Consider the following 23,655-nt stretch of genomic DNA (forward strand, 5'->3'; position numbering starts at 1 on the left):
TTTATCACATAGTTACAAATTATGTTCCAGAAGAGTTAGATAGGAGCAGCTAGATGGCACAGTGAATAGAGTACCAGCCCTGAAGTCAAGAGGACCTAAGTTCAAATCTAACCTCAGATGATTAACTTACTAGCTATGTTACCCTGGAAAAGTCACAATTCCAAATGCCTCACACACAAAAAACAAAACAAAACAAACAAACAAACAAACAAAAAAACAAATAAACAAAAAGAGTTGGATGATGTTCATAGCTCCATCAACAGCAAATTAATGTACTGAATTTCATATACCCTTTTCAACATTATTTATTTAAAAAAACCTCATTAATAACTTCGTAAATGTGACACAAAACCTCAGTTTTTTTAGTTTACATTTTTCCTAAGTGTGACACAAAACCTCAGGTTTTAATACTTTTAAGTTTATATTTTTCTACTAATATGTCAATGAATTACATTTTTCCTTCTGAAAATACTGTTTATATAATTTGAAAATGGCTCAGTGGTTTCAATTTTTATACATATCTTAGTTACCAGACTTTGTTATAGATGCTTTATTCAAAAATTCTACCTTCCCCAATATTGAGATTTTCTTCTGGGGAAACAAACTCAGAGAGATAGTTTTCTCAAAATCATAACTAATGATTATATAGGGATTCAGAGTGATTTCTTCAGAGTAGATCTTTAAGGGAGGTAGTGCAAGAATTATGATTCCTTTTTTTTTTTAAGATGAACAAACTAAGTCTCAGAGGAATTAATTCATTTAATATGGCCTCACAGATAATAAATATGTGAGTTGGAATTTACAAGGATAAGTGACTCAGAGTCAGAAGGAATCTCAGACATTCTAGTCTTATAAGTAATTAATAACCTACAACCTACCCTAAATTACAGCTTCTTAAAGTTTTTCCATTCACTATTCTTTTTTTACATGAAATTTTACATGATCCCTAGTATATAAGTATAAAAAATAGATAAGCAAAGCAAACATTTAAAGATAATAAAACATAATTTCACGACCCCCCCAAATTCATTTAGGAGATCCCATATGGGTTGCAAACCACAATTTAAGAAACTGGCCCTAGGTGACAAGCAAGAGGAAGAACTCTATCTCCAGCAGCTTTTTTAATTGGGAAACTAAGTGACACAGTGGATAGAGCACTGTGAGATGGGCTGCCACTGGAGATAGGAAAGTTCTCCTCTTAAGTGTCATTGCAGGGTAGGTTGAAAAGGTAATTAGTATTTAGATACCAAAAATACTACATATTCTCTAAGGTCCCTTGTTATTCTCAGGACCTGTTATTCTCATAAGTTCCAACTCATATAGTTATTGAATGTAGAACTTTACCATGATATTAAAACCAGAGAAAAAAGTTCTTTTTTGGACATTTACTAGCTGTGTAAACTCAGTCAAGTCACTCAATATCTTTACCTCAGTTTTCTTACCAGAAAAATGGAAATAATAGTAGAACCAATCACCTAAGATATTTTGCAAACCTTAAAGTGTCACATTAGTGCCAGCTACCATTATCAATTTCCAGGTGCAACACATTTTCCAATATAATATATAGACTCTATAATGGTTTGGATAAGATGATCTTTATTCTCTTCTATCTCAAATACAAGAATTTTTAAAAAGAGGAAGAGAGAGAGAGAGAGAGAGAGAGAGAGAGAGAGAGAGAGAGAGAGAGAGAGAGAGAGAGAGAGAGAGAGAGAGAGAGAGATTTTGTGTGTGTTTGTGATGGTGCCCTTTGAGATTACAAGGAAGATTAGGGATTAGTAAAAATAAAGATTCAGTTTTCTTCCAACCAAAATTCATGGACCCTTCTTCCATTGTCCCTCTCTCACTACTTCCATCCTACTAACCCCCCCCTCTCTTTCCCTGCCACTCTGACCATCCTCCTTACATATCCCAGGTTCTTGACTAAGAAACCTTCTCGAAAATATTGCATAAATCTAATCTCTTTGATGACACTTACACAGCAGGTGTCTTTTGTCAAACACAGAAGTACAGACTATATGAAATAGTATGTCTAAAGGGATCCATTTTTGTACTGTGTTTATGTATTAATAGTGAAATTGAGAAGGGAGAGAGATGCATATAAATGTAATTTAAAGAACATGCAAATGATTTCTATAATAACCTAGTCAGGATTCCCAGAGTAAATATCTGTCTCTGAGCTTGGTGTATAAATATTTTACAGTGATCATTTTTCAGTCTGTCAGACTGAAGTTTTAGAATTTTCCAAAAAATCAAATGAGTGGTGATAATTTTTGCTCTGAGATGTATGGGCTGCACTTAGAACCTCATCTTGGTGACAATGACAATTTCCTCTCTAGAGATTCATGACCCTTAGGTTTAAAATAGCAGCTTGTTGCTAACTCTCAGGAAGAAATGATCCATTTCTAAACATTTTCAAGTTCTTGTCTTTTCTCTCTAAATGGATGAATAAATGGTCACATTAGCACTTGTACTTCCGTGGGAGCTAAGGGCACTTCTGAAATGTCACTGTTCAGGATTAGCACTACCGTTGTGTGTGTGTGTGTGTGTGTGTGTGTGTGTGTGTGTGTGTGTGTGTGTGTGTGTGTTTGACATTTGGCCTTCAGATCCCATACCCTGTCCTCCATAATTGCCTGTTTGACTGCTTCATTCTTGAATTCAGCATTAGAAGGGCATGGTCCCTTTTTGTCTGCATTGCTAGAAAAGAAAAGCTCAAGCGGTTTTTAATATTTCATGTATTGTGGGGCTGTGAGACAGTTTCAGTGTAAGCCATTTTTTAAATGCCTCTAAACATAAAGTTTATAAATAGTCCTTGGACATAGGATCATGGATTTACAGCTGGAAGGGACCTCAAAGGCTTTCTAGTCAATAGTAATAATAACTACAATACAGTATAATGCTTTAAGATTTGCAAAGCACTTTACAAATATTTTCTGATCTATAATATAGGCATGATTATTAGCTCCATTTTATAGATGAAGAAATCAAGGCAGATATTGGTTAAGTAACTAGCCCAGCTAATTCCAACACAGTTTGGAAGCATCTAAGACAGCATTTGAAGTCAAAATTATTATTTTTATTTTTAGCAATCTTTTCTTTTTAAATTTTGTTTTTCAAATTATCTTTCTCCTACTCTCTCTCACTGATTGAAAAATCAATTAATTTGATATCAATTATACATGTGAAATCATGGAAATATAAGCCATATTTTTTTAAAAAGACAATAAAATAGTTAAAAAATTAGACTTCAACATGCAGTCTGAGTGTATCACTTTCTCTGGAAGTGGATAACATTTTTTCATCAGGGTCCTTTGGAATTGTCTTGAATCATTGTATGGATCAGAGTAGCCATTAAAACATTGCTAATACCATGCACAATGATCCTATGTTTTTTCTCTTTATATAGGTCTTGCCATTCCCCCCCCTGAAACTACCCTATGGTCATGCCTTATAGTATAATTGTACTTTAAAGGGCCATCTGTGATCTTACTGATTTATATCTTGCCACTAAATCCAGATGGCACTGGAATAGAAAGTGAGATGGTGACTTTGCACAGTCCACCCTCACTTAAATCCAAGTCTCTTGCATGGCATTATCTCCCTGATATCATTATCCTCTTTAAGAACAAAGGACAAATGTCCTCTGTGAGTAGGGCAAATCCTGTACAGATGCAATTAGAACTTTTTAGTTGGGGAACATGGCCAGTTAGCTAGCTTCTTTCCTTTCTTCCTTCTTTTCTCCTCTCCTTCCCTCCCTCCATCTCTCTTCTATTCACATAAGGAATCATATCCTTATTTAGGGGTACTCTGCCCAAAAGAATGTAAAGTTTTGTTTTTGTTTTTGTTTTTTTTTTAAATGCTGAAACCTTCCAAAACATCTCCTGGTTTACTTCTTAGATTTGTTTCTTACACAACATGCCTTAAACCCAAATTACTCTGTCATTGATTGGCCAGCAATAGGTCCCAGACCAATCATTAATTGGTCTTTGTTTAAGCCTGATTGACTCAAAATAAATGTAAATAGCATTTTTTTTTTCTGTTTGGGCCAGAAACCCTGAGTGTCTTCCTTTCCTAGATTGGATTTTTTAAACTAGGTAAAAGAGGCCATTCTTTGCCTCAATTCTTACATAGCATTAATTACTAAATGGTCACAACCTTAGTCAAACTGAATCCTGTTAAAAGACCTTAGTTTAAGAGGGCCAATGTCTCTCACTGTATCCAAGGCTATCTCTAGTCATCCTGATCTACGGCTTGCCACTGGACTGAGATCAATCTGCAGGAAAAAAAATGAGTCTAGTGATTTTTTACATCCTATTTTCACTTAAATCCAACTCACTTGCATATCCTAGCATCTATTCTCTGACGCCATGGTCCTCTTCTACAATGAAGGGCAAATAACAAGTATTTCATCAGGACCATATCCTACAAGTTGTTCAGCCATTCCCCAATTGATTATCATTTACTCAATTTCTAATTTTTTGCATATATCAACTCTTTTTTTTCCTTTTAATTTTTTTTGCGGGTTATAGACCTAGTAGCTGTCTTATTGGGTCAAAGAGTATGCATAGTTATAGCCCTTTATGATACTTTCAAGTTCTTCAAAATTGTTGGACCAGTTTACAACTTTACCAACAGTGCATCAGTATACCTATTTCCTCTCCATTTCCTTTAGTTTTTGCCATTTCTGATAGGTGTGAAATAGCACCTTAGGATTGTTCAAATTTGCATTTCTCTAATTAATTGTCATTTAGAGCACATTTTCATATGCCTACAGATAACCTTGATTTTTTTTCCCCTGAAAACTCTCTGTCCATTTTATTGAACTCTATAAATTGGGGAATGGCTTTTATTTTTGTAAATTTGTCTCAGGTGCATATATAGTTGAAAAATGAGAACTTTATTAAAGAAATTTGCCAAAAATATGTTACTTTTTTGTCTATGGTAACTGAGAAAAATACAGTTTCTCTGATTATCTCTTTTAATTATATCTATTTTTACTTTTGTTCTGTCTGAGATTCCAATTGCCATCAGTGCATTTCAGCTGAAGTAGATTAGATTCTGCTCTAGCACTTTATTTAATTCTGTGTGTGTCTTTTTTGTTTCAACTTTATCTCTTGCAAAAAACAAATTGTGCGATTCTAATTTCTAAATCATTCTAACCACTTCCATTTTATGGAAACTCATCTTGACTATTGTTGTTTTTTCTGAGTTTATTGTCCTAGTCTTCTTTGGCACCATAGTAGATTATTTTGGCAAATGTTTTTGCCTATTTTTTTTAATTAAAGCTTTTTATTTACAAAACATATGCATGGGTAATTTTTCAACATTGACTCTTGAAAAACCTTGTGTTCCAAATTGTCCCCTCCTTCCCCCTACTCCCTCACCTAGATGGAAGGTAATTCAATACACGTTAAATATGTTAAATCCAATCTATGTATTCTTATTTATACAGTTATCTTGCTGCACAAGAAAAATTGGATCAAGAAGGAAAAAAACTGAGAAAGAAACAAAATGCAAGCAAGCAACAACACAAAAAGTGAAAATGCTATGATGTGGTCCATACTCAGTTCTCACAGTCTTCTTTCTGGCTATTGATGACTTTCTTCATAACAAGATTTTTGGAACTGATTTGAGTCATTTCACTGTTGGAAAGAGCCACGTCCATCAGAATTGATCATTATGTAATCTCTTTGTTGCCATGTACAATAATCTCCTGTTTCTGCTCATTTCATTTAGCATCAGTTCATGTTAAGTCTTTCCAGCAAAATCATCCTGCTGATTGTTTCTTATAAAACAATAATATTCCATAATATTCACACAACCATAACTTATTCAGCATTTTCCAACTGATGGGTAGCCACTCAGTTTCCAGTTTTTTGTTAATACAAAAAGGGCTGCCATAAACATTTCTGCACATGTTTGCCTAACTTTTCTAGCCTGTTCCTTGAGTTTTGATTTTATAAAAGTTTGGTATATGCTCATCTAAGAGTTGGGAGGCCTTGATCCAAACTTCAGGCTTCTTTATGCTGTGGTTTTCAGAGCTTGTTCTGAAGGTCTGCAAATTCTTTCAAGGTGGTATGATCTGGGGAGAGTAGTAACCAACTCTCCTGATCTGTGCTTCCATATTTACTCCTGCAATTGCAAGTGGTAGCACTCTTTTTGGTCCTGGAACTGAGACATGAGCTTTTGTTTGCTTTCCTGAAGCCACAATAGTCAGTGCTTCTCTCTGCCTTGGAATTGAGAACTCCCAAACCTGCTGCTGCTGCAGCTGTCTGAGCTACATCTAAGATCTGCATCTGATGCTGTCCTATGTGCCCTCCAAAAAAGTCTTTACTCTGGTGTCATAGATCTCTTCTGCCAAGCTCCTAAATTTCCTTGTCTTATTCTGACTTTTTTCTGGCTCTGCCACACCAAATTTTGATCTGAGGTGTTGTTTTAAAGTTGTTTGGAGGGGAATGTTGTGGGCCAGAACTTGAAACAAGGTGCTAATGCTTATGTACTTAGTTCACACCTTTAAAGGAGTTCACACCTTTAAAGGAATTCACACATTAGTTCACACATTCACACCTTTAGAGAGCATATATAAGGAGGAGTTTAAGGAGGAGTTCACAAGCCCACAAAAGGACAAGCCCACTTTTGTACTTCCTGGAGATTCACAAGTCAGAAATCCGCAAGCCCACTCTCTGAAAAGTGGAGTTAGATTCATTCCAACTTCCACCTTTGCTGGCTGGAGATTCAGAGGGAGGTCTTGGAACCAAAGAGAGAGATAGGCCTCTAAGAAAGCTAACCCAGCCCAGGAAAAGAGATGAGACTTTGAAGGAGAAAATAAAGGATCTGGACTTTAATTCCTAGCTGCATTTTGGGGTGATTATACTGAAATGAAACTAAGGCTGCCTCCAGAAGCTCCCCAAGAAACCTGCAATTATATTTGCAACAATTATATTTTAGAGAAGAGGACATTACAGGGAAACATTGATAGAATTTTATCTGAGTTACTGCCTCTAAATTGAATTTCTTGCCTTTGCCCACTAAACTTAGGTTTTAAGTTAGAACCACATAGCTGTTTTTCTTCATTTTACAGATAAGGAAACTAAGGACCAGGAAGGTGATTATGAGAGGCTAGATTTGAAACAAAATACTCCGATCCAAATCCAGTATTTTTACCCTTCTAACACTTTGTGTCACACATTAAATCTATTCTTCAAACAAAACTTGACTCCAAGAAGATCCCATAGGTATTCTTCCCATGACTTAGGAAATAATCTAGTCATTTTCCACCAGGAAATGTTCTCCCCTCCTTCTTTCTTTATTTCCCCTCATCTCTCCTTACTTATTTACTTTGACTAGTGGAGCCATTCTGAACTACTTGTCCAAAGTAAATATGAACATGGGCAAAATATGACTGGTTGTTGTTATATCAAGAACAGCAGACATTTTCAAGGTGATGTTGATGAAGATTAACTGACTGACAGAACTGGGGCTTAAATTTTCTTTTTATATTAGAATCAATTTGAAAAAAACACAGAATGAACTGAAGTGTGACCTTCCCTTATACAATCTATGGGAGGACAAGACTCATAAGAAATTTCTAAAATTTTCAGTGTGACAAGGAAAGTACTATTAGCTAATTTTCACAAATTTCAACTGAAGAGAACACACACAGTATAATAATCATGTAATGTAGATAGTAACATGGGAAACCTGAAATTAAGCTAACCCTGAACATTGTTAGTCAGCAGCACTGACTGAACTTACTATAAAGTAGGTAAAATGATAGGTGACAGAAGAGTGAAAGAAAAAAGGTTGATATCTATAGTTAGCCTTATAGTACATGGATTTATTCTTTTGTTTGTCTCTTAGTCCTCCTTTGATAGTAAGTGAAAACTATGAACCCTTTCTCAGAGTCATGTATCAAAATGCATAAAATAAAATATAAAGACTTTTTAAGGAGCTCGATGATGTTGAATTAAAACTGAATAACTCAGTATATGAAAAAAGCTAAAACACAAATCTGAAGTACAGAACTCTACTGAATAACAGATGGACAAGTAGGTGATGCGGTGGTTAGAATACCAGACTTGTAGTCAACAAGTCCTGAGCTAACTAGCTGTGTGACCCTGGGCAAGTCACTTAATCAAGCCCCAATTTCCTCTTCAGTAAAATGAACTGAGAAGAAAATGCCAAGCCACTTCTTTGCCAAGAAAACTCCAAATGGGATCCACAAAGAGTCAAACAAAACTGAAACAACAAGACAACAACAAATGGATAATAGTAATATTGTAATATTGTTCAAATATGAAAGACTTAACTACTCTGATCAATTAACTAGGACAATTCCAAAGGACCTATGATGAAAAGGACCCACTTTTCCAGAGAGAGAACTGATGAACTCTGAATACAAATTGAAGCATAGTTTTTCACTTTCTTCATTTATATTGCTTTTATTGTATTTTCCCCATGCCTCATCTGGTTTTATATGATTTCATACATATAATTGATTGCTGGTCTTGTCAATGAGTTGGGGAAAAGCAGGAGGGAGATGGATAATTTGGAACTCAAATTAAAAAAAAAAAGAATGATAAAATAAATGAATGACTAAATAAATCATTAAATAATTTTCTTAAGAAAATAATCCACATGGTAGAATTATCATGTAATATGCATAGAAGGGAAGGATAAAAAAGAAAGAGAAGACAATAAGTGGAAAAATGAATATGTATTCTACCATATGGTTTCCTATAGTAGGTACTTAGTAAATCCAAAGTGAATACTAAGGAATTAGTACAAGAGCAGAGTAGAAGGAGGAGAAGACTCAGAAGTGTTTCTTTGCTTACTTAAGCAGAGGTGGTCTTCCTTTGTTTTGGATCTGTGATTTGTTTTTGCTCTCAATTCCATTTACTTTGGAAATAGAGGATTACTGCCACTGTCAAAGATTACAGTTTTAGAAATGGAAGTGAGCTCAGAAATGCCCAGAAAAGCTAATCCAAGCTCCATATCTTCTCACAACCATATTCTGTTTTCTGTTGGAATTTAGTCTGAGAGAGTTGCCTGGAGCCCTAAATGACTTGCCAGGCTCCCACCAATTGTACATGTCAGGGATGAGACTTCAACTCAAGTTTGCCTTCCTCTGAGTTAGCTTTCTACATTACTATAGTTTTCCCTCATAAGCAGATATGTGAGGTAAAGAATAGAAAATAATTTAATAAAGTTGTCTGCATAGTTTATTAACAGATAAGTAATGTTACAAAAGGGAAAGTTATGAAAGATCACAGAGAAAGTGGAAAGCATTTCAGGTAGGAAGAAGGTTTGTAACCAAGAGAAAGGGAACGAATGAGAAACTTGTGATATTAACATCTTCAATAATTACATCTCTGTCCCTCTCTCTCTCACCTCCTCTCCTCCCTGCCCCTCCCCGCAAAAAAAGATCAGTGGATCATCAATGTAAAACAAGAGGGGACCCTAGAGACCATCTAGGGCAACTCTTTCATTTTATAGAGAGTTTTAGCTCAGTCATCCATTTTTTTTTTTAAATCTCAGAAGTAGACTTTTTGAAACAAGGGAAATGATGCCTTAAAACTAATGGTGTTAACTTTACTCTTTTTCAGGTTTGTAAAAGAATTCTAGTTCTCTTTCATTCAATCTTAATTTTTCTGTTTTAGAACAGCAACTTCCAAAACAACAATTTTGGGGTTGACAGCAGAGAATCTCTTCTCACAATTAATAATCCTTAATGCTTTCCTTAAATAGGTTTTATTAATGATCACTTTTTCTCCAAGACCACATAGTCTAAGTAGTAGCACTAACTTCTAATCACATCCTAAACACATCCTAATCATATTCCACAGCTGCTCTTGATAAAATGTTTTTCTACTAGAAATACTGAAAAGATAACCATTCTCTTTTTGTATTTAGTGATCCTACTGAATTCCTCTATTTCTGGTAAATTTCCAATCACAGTATGATTCTAGTTCTTATTAAAATTTCATTCCTTGAAAAATACACTGCCAGCAATGCAAATTGTTTCAAAAACCATTAGGCATGTTAAAAAAAAAATCTAGGTGCTTATAACATTGATGTTTATTTCATTTGCATTTTGTCTGTTCAGCCCTAAGATAGTTAGTTGTATCTCTTAAAACTATCCATAATCAGACTGATGCACTCCTCTCAAACTAAGAGCTATCTATAGCAAAGAGTTCCCTAAAATGGAGCTTCCTATGAAAAGTAGGGGGAAAGGGAATAAAATATTGCCTGATTTTTCAGATTCTGGGCTCACAGGCTAGTGCTTATTTTCATACCTGTTCAAAATAACATTTCTTTTTTACGGATAAATAAGCAGCTGTGTATCATACAATTAGGTACATGAAATTTCTGAAAACATTTTTTAAAGAAGAAACTCTCCCTCCTTCAACACCCCTCTACAATACATACACACAGATATACCTCCCCACATTTACTCCCCCCGACTCTTATTAAAGTTATCTTCTGGCTACTACCTTCTTTCTGCCAAGATTACACATAATGGCTGGGTATATGTCCAAACATTCTTGGGGACTCATTAACAGTTAGGGACCAATACTTCCTAAGAATAGTGCCTCTTAATGAAACTTTTATTTGTTAACAGGAAGGTTAATGGTTTTTGTCAGAAAATAAAGCTCCAGTCTCACAATTGTTATAAATATGCTAACATTCACTTACTATCATGTTCCTCTATTGCTCAGAGATAATGCTTCTTTTTCAAATGCTAAGAGTATTCTTTTATTGACCTTATTGAAGGGCAAAGGTCTTCTCCATAGATCATTCTCATGGGAATTAAACATAGGTATTAAAATGGTGATACTTTATTCATGACAGTATAGAGTTGCTTCCTGAATTCTGCAACAATGAATTCATGAAAGTGCTCCTGATTTTGTTTCTTCCTCTGTTTTGATTGACTCAGAATACTATTATTAATAAAAATACCACATTATTCCCTTCTGCATAAGTAATTAAATAGCCATAGTTGCTTTTTAAATTCAACACCTTTACTTTATTCAACCTCAAGGGCAAATAAAATTACCTTTGTAATATAAGTGAATAAAATTTACTTTAAAAGGTAAATATAATATCTACTTCACTTACTTGTTTCTTGCTTAAAACATGTAGACAACATTGTATGACTAAAAATAATTGGTAATACTATATAAGGGAGTGGTGGGAGACTATTTAAAAAACTTCTGAAAAGAAGCCTATTGGGTTCATCCTTAAACTTCAGACAGAAGCACTTGGAATGGAAACTGCATCTAGAGTCAAACTGAGCCAATATATATTGGGAGATGGGCAGATTATATGGAAGGATATTAAAGAATGTCAAAGATATACAATGTATACAGTGGGGAAGGGTGTGGTTTAGAGTAGAAGAGAAAGTATGTAAAAGAATCCAGAGAAGAACAACATACATCTTCCAAATCTAATAGCACTGGGACTAAGCGATTCTGATGGCTGTAGCTTAGTACTTGCCCATTACTGTAAATTGCATCAGTTTCCTTAGTTTCATATTATTGTATTTCCCTTCCCCCTCTTTCATTTCAGAAAATGACTATTTGCCAAAACCTGTTCATTATTTGTCCCAGGTATTTCTCATATATGACAATTTTTCTCGTTATCCAAAATTATCACCTAAGCCTTAATTACTTCAATTCTAGAAGATTACTATTTCTTCTAAGAAAACTTATTTGTTTTTAATTACTTTTCATTTTGGTGTACCCTTCTGTCATAGAAAACAATATACATAGGTAGCTATGGCTTGTGGATAAAAAAAGGCAAGAAACTAGAATTTGCTATAAAGGAAAGGAAGATTGGGGATATGAGGTTTTTCTGACAATGTATTACCTTTGAATAAGTACTCAGAAGAAGCCTTTGGCCAAAATGGAATAAGAAGTCAGAAATCGGAAGAGCAATTAAGAACAAATGCACATTTAGGTCAGAATAAATGTTCACGTAGGCTGTAGGTCACATTGCAAAAAAAGATGAAGGGGAAACAAAAATCCAAAACAATCCTTTTTCAAGTAAACATTCTACTGTGCAGAAACAATGTCAGTGAAGATGAATAAATACATTCAAATTATATACAAAACAAATACATAGTAACTTTATTTGCTGTTGAATTATAGTTATCCCTTCCACATCATGGGGATCAACAGCGCCCTTGAGAAAATTCACATAAAATATTTTGGGTCCCCCCTCTTACCAGAGAATATGTCTGAATTATTATAATATTAAAAGATAAAATGTACTGATGTCATATAATAAAATGCATAATTTTATGTATTTCTGAGTTTCTAAACTTTTATTTTGTTTTCTCTTGCCCTTCCCATGTCAGTTGAGGGTTCTGCAAAAACTCCCCCCCAATTCCCATTTAATTTCTTATGCTAAGTATCATATATAACTATTCCCAATAAGATCAGTTGTGAAACAAGGTTAACAACTATCATCATTAGCGTATTAGAAATGTTAACTTTGGCAATAACAGAAGAAAAATAGATTAAAGAGTTAAAGTAGGTAATAAGGAAATCAAATTATCACTCTTTGCAGATGATATGATGGTATACTTAGAGAACCCTAAAGAATCAATTAAAACTATTAGAAATAATCCACAACTTTAGCAAAGTTGCAGGATACAAAATAAATCCACCTAAATCATCAGCATTTTTATACATCACTAACAAAATCCAATAGCAAGAGATAGAAAAAGAAGTTCCACTTAAAATTACTGTTGATAGTATAAAATATTTTAAAATCTATCTGCCAAGTGAAAGTCAGGAACTTTATGAGCAAAACTACAAAACACTTTCCTCACAAATAAAGTAAGATCTAAACAACTGGAAAAACATCAAGTGCTCTTGGATAGGTCTAGTGAATATAATAAAGATGACAATACAACCTAAACTAATCTATTTATTTAGTGCTATACCAATCAAACTCCCAAGAAACTATTTTACTGAATTAGAAAAAATAACAACACAATTTACCTGGAAAGACAAAAAGTCTAGAGTTTTAAGGGAATTAATTTTAAAAAATGCAAATGAAAGTGGCCTAGCTATATCAGATCAAATATATATTATAAAGCAGCTATCATTAAAACCATTTGGTCCTAGCTAAGAAATAGAATAGTCAATCAGTGAAATAGGTTAGGTTCACAGGACAAAATAGTCAATGATTATAGTAAGCTAGTGTTTGACAAAACAAAAGACCCCAACTTTTGGAATAAGAATTCACAATTTGACAAAAACTGCAGGGAAAATTTGAAACTAGTATGGCAGAGACTAGGCATTGATCCACACTTAACACAGTATACCAAAACAAGGTTGAAATGGGTTCATGATCTAGACATAAAGAATGATATCATAAACAAATTAAAAGAACATAGGATAGTTTACCTCTCAGATCTGTGGAGGAGGAAGGAATTGTGACCAAAGAAGAACTGGAGACCATTATTTATTATAGAATAGATAATTTTGATTATATTTAAATTAAAAAGTTTTTGTGCAAACAAAACTAATGCAGGCAAGATTAGAAGGGAAGTAAAAAATGGGAAAACATTTTTATAATCAAAGGTTCTGATAAAGGCCTCATTTCTAAAATTTGTAGAAAATTAACTCAAATTTATAAGAATTCAAGCCATTCTCCAACTGATAAATGGTCAAAGGATATGAACAGACAATTTTCAAATGAAGAATTGAAACTATTTCTAATCATATGAAAAGATGCTCTAAATCACTATTGATCAGAGAAATGCAAATTAAGACAACTCTGAGATACCACTACCCACCTGTTCAGATTGGCTAAGATGACAGAAAAAGATAATGACAAATATTGGAGGATCTTTTGTTGCTGGGACTGTGAACCAATCCAACCATTCTGGAGACCAATTTGGAACTATGCTCAAAAAGTTATCAAACCTTTGATCCAGCAGTGTTTCTATTGGGCTTATATCCCAAAGAGATCTTAAAGAAGGGGAAGGGCCCCACATGTGCAAAAATGTTTGTGGCAGCCCTCTTTGTAGTTTCAAGAAACTGAAAACTGAGTGGTTGCCCATCAATTGGAAAATGGCTGAATAAATTATAGTATATCAATGTTATGGAATATTATTGTTCTGTAAGAAATGACCAACAGAATGATTTCACAGAGGCCTGGAGAGACTTATATGAACTGATGCTGAGTGAAATAAGCAGGGCCAGGAGATCATTATACATAGCAACCACAAGACTATATGATGATCAGTTCTGATGGACATGGCTTTCTTCAACAATGAGATAATTCAAACCAGTTCCAATTGTGAGCGATGAACCCAGAGGGAGGAATGTAAGAACTGAGTGTGGTTCACAACATAGCATTTTCACTCTTTTTGTTGTTGTTTGCTTGCATTTTATTTTGCTTATATTTTTTCCTGTGCAGCAGGATAATTGTATAAATATATGTGCATATATTGGATTTAATATATATTTCTGCCATATGTAACATATCTTGGACAACTTGCCATCTAGGGAAAGGCATGGGGAAAGGGAGGGAGTTCAAACCCTGGGTTTTATAAGTGCTAATGTTGAGGAATTGTCAATGCATATGTTTTGAAAAATATAAAGCTTTAATAGCATTTCTTATTCTAATCCTCAATCTATCAAAATTATTATGGAGAAAGTCATGATATCGAAGGGATACTGTATAATTGTCAATTGTGTGACATAAGAACCAGGGAAGGCAACATGTACAAGTTGGTGCATGAGTCAAGTCATTGATAATATTACTAATAGTGGTAATGGTGTTCATTTACCACTTTAAGGTTCACAAAACATTTTATGTGTATGTATTTAATTTGATCCTCACATCAACTCTATGAGGTTGGTGATATTATTTATCCTCAGTTTACATATGATGAGATAGAATAGAAATAAAGTTCCTTGCCTCACATCATCCATCTGGAAAGCGAATGAGGTGGCTTTTGAATCCCAGATTTTCCTGACTCCAAGACCAGAACTCTAGGAGTGGGGTAGAACTAATATGGCCTGGAAGTGGGGAGGGGAGACCATAAGGGAGAGCATTCCAGATATGTGGAATATTATGTTCAAGATTTAGAGGTGAGAAATATAATGCTATATATAACAAGATGATCAATTGGCTGGACTATGGACTATATAAGTAACATTTTGAAATCAGATTGGAAAGATATATTAAAGACAGATTGTGAAAAAATTTAAACACCTATCTGAAGAATTTATATATTTTTTCTAGGGGTTCTAAGGAACCACTGAAACTTCTTCTATAGGGGTTTGGGCCCTTGCGTTTTTATCTATGGCTATGTTTATCATTTTGTTTGATTTGGCCAGTAAATCTAAAGAATCAAACAAATTCACATCTAGCCTCTGAAAGTTTCTTTTCAGCAATTAATTCAGGGCATTTTGATCTATAGCAAGTAGTCTTAGCTATGTACCATTTCTAAAACTAGGGGCTCTAGCCAATATGTGGGAAACTTTCTCTACCACTTAAGCAGATCTTGAAATTCACTTTCTCACAGCCCACTTTCTGGTATGTGAAGTTTTAATGCCAGAATTGGAATTGGCTCATTAGGACTTGTGAAAAACCTAAAAAGTAGAGTTGCATATTATGTACTTCCTCTAGTTGGGCTATCTTGGGACAAGCACATAAATCAGGCTAGATATTGAATTGTTTCTCATGACTGGAATAAATTGAAAAATTTCAGAAACATTTGGAGGTAAGTTTCTAATTTTAATTTTCTTCTTAAAAGACTTTTATACTCTTCTTCATTCTTTTGCCTTTACTTACCAAAATCAAAAGAAAAACAAAAGAAAAACAAAGTTTCATAATGTCCCTCCCTGTATTATGTGTGAAAGTCATGAAACACAAACTCTCATGACTTTTAAAATGCTGTAAAAAAATCGGATAATTGCCTCTTTTTAATGGAAGATGTCTGAGAAATAGCGATTAGTAAAAATGAGTCAGAACAATGCTGTCTCATTTCAATTTCCATGGGCAATCACTGTGCTTTATGCTACTCATAAAATGCTCAGTTTCCAAGAAAGTTGGTCTTTTTATGGAAGCCAAAATCTTTCTAAAAGCAGCAATGTTTTTATTTTAAGAATTAAGATATTTTTAAAAAATGAGAACTACCTCTTGCTATTTGTAGTTATTCCTGGAGGTCCAAACCTTAAATTTTATTTTGATAGCCTAATTATTGATGGAAGTTAATTCTTTCATTCTTATTTATACTGTTTACTAGAACATTTTGCCTAGATCTCTCTTTTGCCCCTACAAAACTCTGCCTTCTATCATACTTTCTCATGTCCATATTGTTTCCCTTTTCTATGTTTACATTCACTAAAGGCAAGAGCTATGCCCTTTTTGTTCATAGTTGTATTCTTAATTTTCACTTTTCACTTAACAAATATTTGTTGAATTTGTTACTGCTGAATGTAAGCATGAATTAATTCCTAAAGGAGTATCCACTGAATTATTTTACAGATTGATATTTACTTGTGAATTCATTTTTACAATCCCGAATTATGTCTTTTAAGGATAAAAATATTCAATCCCAGTGAAAAGCAGCAGTGCCACGGGAAGCTTCATGCTGTGTAATAGAAGTGGGGATTACTTTTTTAATGGCCCATGGTTTCTATGAATAGAATTAACCAGACACCAATTATCACCTCATTGAAAGGATAAGTCACTGTGACATCTACAGCTGAGATCAAACTCATTGCTTTTGCAATCTGAATTAATTAGAGTTAGAGGCAGCAACATTGAGGGGAAGAAAGCATTGAAAATTTGAAGAACTCTATACTTTACATATGTTCATGGTAAAATATATTAATGCATAATGTTAATTTGAAATTAACTTACTTGCATATAACATTTTATTATGAATTATTAATAAGGATAATATGTATATCATATTTAAATATGTACAAAGAACTTTATAAAGATTATCTTACTTGATCCTTGCAACAACACTAGAGTTTAGGCCAAATTATTATTCCCATTTTAAAGATGAAGAAACTGAGGCATAGAGTTTAACTGATTTGCTAAGCATAATACAACTCTTATGTATCTGAAATCACATTTGAATTCAGATTATCCTGAATACAAGTCTATTGTACCACTTGGATTTTTAATGAAATAATTTTAAAGTAAAAGCATAAAATGAACCATGTGAAATACCATCCTCTGCAACTGATGGCTGCAATTTTATATTATTTATTTTTTACTGGCATGCAGTCCATAAAGAAAGGCATGTCTTTGCTTGAGAATGTGTCCCTGGGTGGTGAATAAAGAAAGATAGTTGGCTTCTTATCACATCTCAAAAAGTATATCAGATAAATATGCCCACCAACCGTTTTGGACACAGCAGTAGGTACTGCCATCTGCTCCCAAATATGACTGCAATTGAGTAGCTACTCCATTTTGGCATTATTACTCATGAAGAAGACTGTAAGGTCCTAAGAAATACAGATTTCTGACAAGTGCTTCCCAAACATTTCATGGATGGCACCAAATATTGAAAGAACTAGGCTATGCTTCAAGCAACACTTTCTTTTTGGACACACCACTCCCACAAATTTTCCTCTGACCTAGAACAAGTTGACATGACCTAAAAATGTAATGATACCTTGGAGTGAACAGGTATATATTAACATTATTCAGTAAGTGGGTTGTATTTGGGCAGGATAAAACATAACAAAAACCAGATGTTGCCAACATTTTTCTAGTTAAAATAAAAAATGACTGTTAAATGGAAAGACATCATTTTCTAAAGGGAATGTGGAGAGCATTTTATAAACACATTTATTCACAAGTATTTATTCAAACTTCTTAATATCCAGCACTGTCTTTTGTATGTTTCTAGACTACCCAACACTTGGCACATGCTGGTACTTAATGTATATGGATTGACTGATATGATGTTTTCCTCTCTCTAAACTGTAAGCTCCTTAAAGGCAAGGACCAATTTGTTTGAGTACTTCTAACTCCAGTACTTAGCCGAATAGCTGGAACCCAATTGGGACCTAGCAAATACTTTCTCACTAGCTTGACAAAACATAAAAACAAGCATTGAATTTGACATGAGAGCACTAGATGTAGATTTAAAAATTCTGGGTTTAAACCCTATCTTCAATACTTTTAAACTAATTGTATGCAAAGAAGCCTTGATTTAGAGTGAAAAAAAACTCTTCTGAGATATGCTTAAAAATTACTGAGTAGATTTCCTTATATGTGAAATAAAGAAGTTGTATATGAACAATATTTACAAGTTTATGAGATAGCCTCATTTCTATCATGTGCAAAATTAGAGCAATCATACTTATATGATGAGAGATGATATGGCATACTGACTAGATGCCATTAGCATTAGATTAAGGAGAACCTGAGGTCAAGTGTTGCCTCTGAAATATTCTAACTGCATTATGATAGGCAGGTTATTTAAGCTTTTTAATATTTCCAAGGAGGAAGCTAGGTGGCATAGTGGATAAAGTACTGGGCCTGGAGTCAGGGAGATCTATGTTCCAATTTGTTCTCAGATAATAGCTGCTTGACCCTTGGCAAGTCACTTAACTGTATTTGCCTCAGTTTCCTTATCTATAAAATGATCTAGAGAAGAAAATGGCAAACCATAAATTAGTCATAAAGTGTCAGACATCATTGACATGACTGAAGAACAACATAGTTCCCCCCAAAAAAAAATTATTTAAGAATGATTTCCTATTTGCAATGGTAAAAGGAATTTCCTCATGGAGAATTTCCCTAAAAAAACAAAACAAAATTAAAACAAATATATGGATGTAAATAGGTAGGTAACACCCAACCAGCCTCAAACATTTCCTTACTGTTTCAAAGAATTTTTACGAAAAGTATGCTCTATAAACCATAGGTCCTATTTAATAATTGTGAGCTTTTATTATTATTTGCATATGATTATTTTCAGAATTTAGGATGCCAAGTTAGTAAATGATAAGGAAGTTGTGTAAGTCATTAAGGCCATTTTGTAGCCTTTGTCTTTGGGGAGCTTCCACTTTGGATGCAACAACACAATTTAATATGGTTTTCAGGTTCATATAGTAAAGTAAAGTAAAAGTAAAACACACACACACACACACACACACACACACACACACACACACACACACAAAATGATTAATGACTTGCTTATCCTCTTTTGGAGTCTGTTTCCTGATCTCCAAGAACGAATGGGAGGTAGTATGTAAGAAGTGACAGGGCACAGTCTTGGAGTCAAGAAATTGAGTTCAAATGCCCTTCTTATATTTCTTTCACATAGATAAGTCACAATCCCTCACCACTTCAATGCCTTCTATAAGACTGTAAATAATGATCTGCATTCATTTCCCTACCAAGAATTCTCCATAAATAAACACAGATTCATCCATTCAAAAAACAAAACAAAACAAAACAAAACAAAACAAACAAAAAAAAAAAACAAAGGAAAAAAAGGGAAGGGGAGAAGAGAATTAAACTGACTGATCTCTAAGGTTTGTTCTGTTTCTAAATATGCTATGCTTTTGAATTTTGATGTAAGATTTAATACATTTTTATTCTTGTTTATATGTGACATTTACATAAATTGCCTACAAATATATTTTAAAAGAATACTTGTATTTCCAGATAAATATGAACTCTAAAAATAAAATATGATCTCCTTTTTCTAATCTTAGGATGAGAAATACTCATGATTCTATAGAAGAAAGAAATTATAGAATATAAATAATCAAATATTATTCAAAAAGCTAAGTTTAAATAGACATTTAAAGAATTAAGTTGTTGGATAAAATTTGGGGTATTAAGAAGATACCAGATTCTCATTGTCAGAAAAAACTGAAAGAATAATAATTATACACAGATGATTTTCTTGAGAGGCAAAGGCTTTTCCTAACCACTCTGTAAGAATATACCTGCTTGGCATGATTAGCATCACTACCTTACATGAAATCTAGAATGGGGATTACAGATGATGCTGAAGAAATCCTTGTTACATTAATAAGACAAGTAGACCATGCTGGAAAAGCAGAACTTAAAGTGTTTTAGTTATGGGTTAAGATGGGAAAGGTCTTGTGATTGACATTTGTAAAACAGCCAGGTTAAGAAAAGAATTTTTTCTTTTTTGATATCACCTGCCAGAAGAAGTTGTTGAAACATCAAAACCACATCAGCATGTACAAATTCAAGCAGCTGGAGAAACCCAACCTTTTTGTGATATGTAGTATTTTTACTATATCTATCTGATATTATACCCATACCACTCACAAACGGGATTTAAATTTAAAATTAGCTCAGAAAGGGAAAGGAAACTTTTGTTTTTAGTGTAGAATGTCAGAAGCAAACTATTTTCTGCTTACTTTAATGAAATTGTATTGTCTCTTTAAATTTTGGCCTACATTGAGTTTGCATTCCATTAACTTTTCCACTGTCCTCCAACCTTTGATTTACTTCTCTGCCTCCTTCAAAAACATTGGTGTCTCACCATACCTCCCTATTTCTTTAGGAATTTAACATTTAGGCCATCCAAGTATGATTGTAAAATCTTACACTATCAACTTTTAAATCCTATAAGCTGTGATATTTCAGGGCTTTGGGTAACGTTATGTTTTAGAGTAGTTATTTCTATATTATCTAATTTCTTCCCATTATGACCTTCCATATTCACAGGAGAACTGAGCACATATTATAAGATACAAATTGCTATATAGAGTTGATTAATTTTTGATTATCTATTATACATTACTAGTTTCAATATCATCAGAAATTAAATAATCGCTTAAGTGAATTATAAATATGGTATTTAAGAATGAATTATTTAGAAGAAAGGGGATGTTTTATCTAAAAAAGAGAAGAGATATGGACATATTCTGTGATAGTGTATGGGTCTTGGTGCAGGAAGACCTAAGTACAAATTTGGCCTCAGAACTTATTACCTATGAGTTCCATATCAAATCACTTAAATTTTCAGCCTTAGTTTTCACATTTGTAAAATGAGGGAGATAATTGCATCTACAATATCCAGAGGTTGTTGTGAGAATGAAATGGAATAACATTTATAAAGTACTTTGCAAATATCAAAGCACTAAATTAATGCCAAGTATTATCATCACCATCATCATGATAATTCCCTTGGTCCCACAAATCAAATCTAGGATCAGTGAGTAGAAGTTTCACTGACAAGTGTTTTTCCATAAGGAAAAAAAAATAAGTAGAGCTCTAAATATGAAAGAGACTCAATTAGCCCTCCATCATTAAAGGTCTTCTAGTAGAGGATGGATCACAACATTTGATTCTCTAGTAGAGGATGGATCACAATGTTTGGTTCCCTTTGAGGGCAGTCATATATATAAACATATATATATATATATATATATATATATATATATATATATATATATATATATATATATATATATATATATATCTTAGTCCACTGGATGCTGACACCCTTTTAGCTTAATGATTCTGGTTGTGTTGTTTTTAGTCATGTCTTAATTCCCTGTGACTCCATTTGGGGTTTTCTTGGCAAAGATACTGGAACAGTTTGCCATTTTTTTTCTCTAGAACATTTTACAAATAAAGAAACTAAGGCAAACAGAGTTGAATGACTAGTTCAGGTTCACATACCTAGTAAATATCTGAAGCCAGATTTGAACTCAGGAAGATAAGTCTTCATGAAACTGAGCCCAGTGTTCTATCCAGTGAGCCACTTAACTACCTCTTACAATCTAAGATTATGTATGCATATGTATATGTATACATGCATGTTTTTGTGTCCATATACATATATATGCATATATACTATCATATATTTACATATATATATATATAATATTTGCATTACATATAGGTGAATATGTTATGGATCTATAGACTTAGCTAGATTGGTCTTATTTTTATGTGCATAGTTATTTGTGTGCTATTTCCCCAACTGAGATTGTAAGCAGGTTGAAAAAGAAACTATTTTTTTTTTTGTTTTATTTTGTTTAGGTTTGCTTTGTATCCTCAGAGCTTAGCACAGTTGCTGGTACATAGTAGGAACATTGCAACTGTGCTTAATAAATGACCTGAAGACTCCCCTAGAAAAAAACCCTGAATGGTTACAATTTGATTGTGATTAATTTTGTTGTCAGGTTGGTTTAAAGTGGCTGTGAGGGGAAAATATCAATTATCTATTCACAAATTTATTTTATTACATTTGAGTGACTCACTGAGGTATACATGGGAAATGCATGAGGAAGGAGATGAACTCAGATATTATTAGCTACAACTCAAGGTCCTATTCACCACATCACCTGCCTTCCTCTGTAGAGCTTTCTAACTCTTCCCTCTAAGGTCAAAAACATGGTTAAATCTAGTGTAACAATAGTTTCACTTTCCTAATTTTTCCTTTGTTAATATTTTGGCCTAATTTTACCCTGGCCTTTACAGTCTACACATAACCAAATTCCTGAACTTTCTCGCCAAACATTAAGATTTTATGGACATTTTTCTGTTAGAATTTCAAATTCCTAATTCTGTATTTCCTGCCATCTTATTATAAAAGAAAATAAAAAAAATAAAGAATTTCAATTTCCAATAAATAAATAAATAAAAAGCGCACATCAAAAAATAAAAGAAAACTTGGAAATACAGAAAAGTAACGGAGCTTCAAAAACTATATTTAGTATTTATTACATTTTTGAAAAATGTAATAAATGAAATGGAAATTCACAGTTTTATATTGAATCTTCTTTTAATATTTCACTACATACATGGAAATGTCCTTTTTGGGGGCCTTTTTTGTTTCAAAATTAATAACAATTTTAAAAATTCAATTTATTCCATTACATTTTATAATCTCTAGGCTTGTTACACAATTTATAAGACAGAACTACATCTGACCCTTTCCTTAACACACTTGAACAACAGGCAAAGAGAAATCAATTTATCCATCTCAAATGGTTCATTTGGTTTCAAAGCAGGATTCTTGAACAAAAGAAAGTTGTAAAAGTAAAATTTAAAAAATTATTTCCAAAGTATGATAATATTTTGGGAGGTGAATTAGTACACAGAATAGAGCCCTACACCTGGAGTCAGAAGACTGAGTTAAAAATCTATCCTTAGACACTTACTAGTTGCATGACTTTGGGCAAGTCACAATCCTAATTTCCTCAGTTTTCTCATCTGTTCAATGATCTATAGAAGGAAATGTCAAACAATTCCATTAGCTTTGCCAAAGGAACCCCATGGACAGCATGGTCCATGGTTCACAAAGACTCAGACAAAATTAAATGACTGAAAAACAACAAAATATAAATTCATGAGAGAGGCATTAGCTTTTGAAAATCCAGGCTTACCTTCCCACAGATATTCAAGGAGAACTTTAGTGGACACCTAAGAACATTAGATTCATTTGTTCATGCATTCATTCCTCCCTTGCTTTTTTTTGCCCCTTTGTCTACTATTTAATTTGTCAAATTAAGAAGCCTAATAGGAAGCACCAGGGAGAGGCAGAATTTGAGTAAGAAGAAATAACAAGGAAGAACCACAGCTAGAATACAGTTATAGGACATACAGCTTATTTCAAAGGACTATAAAAGTTTCCTAAGGGAAAGACATGGTGATAAACTATCAATT

At 33.5% G+C, this 23,655-nt stretch overlaps 1 protein-coding gene across 1 annotated transcript in view; it reads right to left on the reverse strand.

Annotated features, from left to right (window-relative positions):
• Positions 1–23,655, reverse strand: part of PTPRD (protein tyrosine phosphatase receptor type D) — a 2,806,204-nt gene that overhangs the window by 852,215 nt on the left and 1,930,334 nt on the right.

This window comes from Sminthopsis crassicaudata, chromosome 1 (assembly GCF_048593235.1).
Source record: "Sminthopsis crassicaudata isolate SCR6 chromosome 1, ASM4859323v1, whole genome shotgun sequence".
Lineage (NCBI taxonomy): Eukaryota > Metazoa > Chordata > Mammalia > Dasyuromorphia > Dasyuridae > Sminthopsis > Sminthopsis crassicaudata.